Source organism: Canis lupus, chromosome 1 (genome assembly GCF_048164855.1).
Source record: "Canis lupus baileyi chromosome 1, mCanLup2.hap1, whole genome shotgun sequence".
Taxonomy (NCBI): Eukaryota; Metazoa; Chordata; class Mammalia; order Carnivora; family Canidae; genus Canis; species Canis lupus.
In genome coordinates, this window is record NC_132838.1 from 78,935,144 (window position 1) to 78,938,924 (window position 3,781).

General features: G+C 39.8%; 1 pseudogene; it reads left to right on the forward strand.

Annotated features, from left to right (window-relative positions):
• The first annotated feature begins 1,015 nt into the window (after positions 1 to 1,015).
• Positions 1,016 to 1,110, forward strand: LOC140608885 (U6 spliceosomal RNA; annotated as a pseudogene).
• Positions 1,111 to 3,781: the final 2,671 nt, after the last annotated feature.

The window sequence follows — 3,781 nt, forward strand, 5'->3', positions numbered from 1 at the left end:
TGTTAAGATGTTATATCAACCCATGCTCTAACCACTACTTGATTTACTCATCTTTGAGTGCTCCCAAGTACATGTGCTGTGCATATGTTAATAAAGTTCTGTTTGTTTTTCTGTTGTTAATCCATCTTCTGTCAGGACAGTTCATAGGGCCCCAGCCAGTGAACCTCAGATAAGTAGAAGGAAAACTATTTTCCTTTCCTACACAATTCAGGCCCCTTCGACCTATTGTATGCCAAAGATCATGAAAATTAGCATAACCTTGGGATAGGATGTGGATGTATCCGATGTGAATGTAAATTGCTCTCATTTTCTTTTTTGTGCATTATGGTTTGCTAGTATAATATCCACACACTGCATACCTGAGGCTGTGTTAATATTCTCTAATAAAGATACCACGTTTGGTATAGTGGATCCAACCAATTTTTGTAGCAGCTATTTTGGTGAATGAAATGGGAATACGGTGGGAAACATCACCTCTACATGTTTTAAGTCCTTGAATATAGCACTGATCTTGTTATTGTGCTGTTTTTTTTGTTTTTTTTTTTAAATTTACTCTAATTTCTGGGGGTGGGATTGGGATAGTTTCAGGGGTTACTACTTGGCTTTTTTACTACAACCATTCCTAATCTATAAGTCAAGGAACCAGTGTTAAGTTTCTGCCTACTGCTAAATATGTGTACTTGAATTATATAATTGGGGACCAGGGACATGACAATCAAGTGGGTTGATAGAGACAGTAGCCCCTACTTGAGACAGACCTGGGTCAGAACTCCATTTATTATCTTTATTAACTGAACTCCTTATCCCCCCAACTCTAATGGGAAAGAGAATAACGTGGCACTTTCAATCTCCTGGTATCAGATTGAACTTAGACCCTATATCTACCAGGCCTTGAAAGATATGGAAATTCCCATTTTCTAAGTGTGCTTTTACACAAGTTAGTGGCTATAGATCCTATTGGGGAAGAATGGAGGAATCACTATTGTATATGATTGCTAGTGTTTGTTTCAGCAGCATATATATATATATAAAATTGGAAAGATACAGAGAAGATTAGCATAGCCCCTGTGAGAGGATGACATGCAAATCTGTGTATGTAATTGCTGTGGTGCCACAGGGACCTTCATCATCTAGACTCAGATGCTCCCTCAGTCAATAGGTTCTGCTTCTGGGAGCTGGCTCCAGTCTGGAAACTGGGCAAAAGTTCATGACTTTTCATGGGGAAGTGTTACCTCTGCCTTCTACTCATCTATTCCTGACTTTTTGGATATAGTTGGATAGATGGGGAGATAGATAGATAGATAGATAGATAGATAGATAGATAGATAGAAAGATAGATAGATAGATTTGACAGTACCCTAGGCAGTTAGCTGCTTATTGATCTTGCCTCTAGAAATACCATGTACTTCAGGTTATTTCTATAGACCATTCTAAGTTAGACCCCGCTAGGCTGCCATTCATACTTTGCTAACAAGGCTATTCCAACATCCTATCATCCCCATTGCTTCTAGGGAACTCAGTTCTGTAACAGCTACCAATTCAGCCCATAGAAGGCAGGCATTACTGAGTATTACAGTGATGCTGGTGTATTTCTTTCCAGTTCATTTCTTATTGCTTTAGTGAATGGAGTGTGCTCCAGGCCCTCTTAAGGAAAATGACCAGCTGGTAGGTTTCCTAGTTGTGTATAATTGATGCATTCTAGCATGATCAGCTCTATAACCCTTTTGAGCTCTTTCTCACAATTTTCCATGGCCTCTCTAATTTAATACCAGCTACTGTTTTTTGTTTTTGTTTTTCCTAAGCCTTTTAGAAGCATCACTTAGGGTTCTTGCCAAGGAATTAAATACTGTAGCACTAGAGAGTTCTTTTATATTGTAAATTGTCCTTCATCTAGCTTTATATCCCCCCTTCTTGATCTAGTACCTTTAGGATTTGAGCAACTGTTATCACAAACTTACTTTCAGGTATTCCTTACATCGAAACTAGCTTAGTGGAATGAATCTGAGGTAGTTTCTCAGTCGACATTTTCAGACACATTTTCCTGATTCCTGTCAGTGCATGCTATACATGTCCTTTGGCAGCTTTGATGTATAATCCCTTCTCATCCCTGACTGGTCCAGTACTTCTCCAGGCTGACTATGCTGAGATTCAATCATATTTAAGGGCCTGATGCCCAGGTGGAGAGGAGAGGACAGATTCTAAAGAGGACTTTTGTTGTCATGTTTAGCACCTACCTCATTTGAGGTCTCTACACAGTCTTCAAGGTGGGCGATCTCTCCTCCAAAGAAATAGACCACTTCTGCTGGCCTAGTGGACTCAAAGAAATTAAGGATACAAAGTTCACAAGTTCATCAACCTACATGTCCTCATCTCATATCTCAGAGTTCCATTCTTTCCCTCTCTGGGTCCTGTACTGTCAAAGATTAGCCAAGGCCAAGAATTCTCTAAAGATCTGCCAACATTACACTTAAGTTCTCTGCCTACAGCCATTTGCACCCTCTCGCTTCAAGTGATGAGAATCTTTTCAAATGCTACCAAGGAGGCCTCTGACACTCACACTTTACTCTGAATTATTAGAAGGTCTGAACCTGTCATTTTCTTTCTTCACTAAATCAGTGGTACTTAGCAGCAGCCTCTCAATTTCAGTCTTTGTAGTTGCTACTTCCCCATAACCCTCTAACATCCAAGAAGTTGTACTGTTCGTTCATCCCCTCCGGCTGCAACCCATCTCATTCTTCTCAAGTGAAAGTCTTAGTAGTTGCATGCTGCAGCATCCCAGAGACTATCAGCACATCACCTACCACCCGTGATCCAGCTGGCAAGTTAGATCCAACTATAAAATTCTATCCTTAGCATCTGCTTCTCAGATCTATTTCTGGTACAAACCAACTTAGGTTGAGTTTCTTAAAAGTGGAGCATGAGATGGGGATTCTTATTCAAGTCACTCACTAGAGGAGTTTTCTCAGGAGAAAAGGAGTGCACAGTGCCTGATAGAGCAGGGCATAAAAGCTAATCATAAATGTGGTCTCAATCAAAGACTAGCTTTAGTCTGAACCCAGGCGGAAGCTTTGGAACACATCCTACAACAGGTAATCTCACCCTAAGATGAGGAACCAGGCTTTCATCCCTCAGTACTAGTCAATTGTTAACTGAAGTTTGTTGGGTGAGTAGGTACTGTGTAGCTTTCCAGTGAGGAAGCTCCCATTTGGCCAAGGGTAACTCTTTAGATAAAGGGCCAGCTGTGAGTTGTTATCAGCTAGCACTTGCGGCAGCTAAAGGACAGGTATGCTGGCAGATGAAAAGGATCCAAGCACCAACACCATCCTTATAATAAACCAGCAGTATGTCTGAGATTCCACACTTCAGAGGCAGCTCTCAGATGATGCCAATCTTACTGGTCCAAGGACCACACTTTGAGTGGCAAGAAATAGATTGTTTTGTTCTCAGGTTCTTCTACCTTCTTGTTTTCCCCTGCATCCCTATTACTTTTCTTTCCTTCATTCTTTGTCTTTTCAATTATGTTGATTCTATGTTTGATCTCCAAACGTTTGTAGGACTACATTCAGAAGATGTGGGCATCTTCCAAGTTTTTTTTTTTTTTTTTTCATGAGAAAGGGAAGAAAAACCTCAGTTTATTGGTCTGTTTTTCTATTGATACATCCAGTTACCTAAACTTGATTTTATGCAGGATGCTTCCTTCACATGAATGAACAGTTCTTTTTATTTTTTTAAAAAATATTTCATTTATTTTATTTTTATTTTTTGATTTGAATCTAGTCGA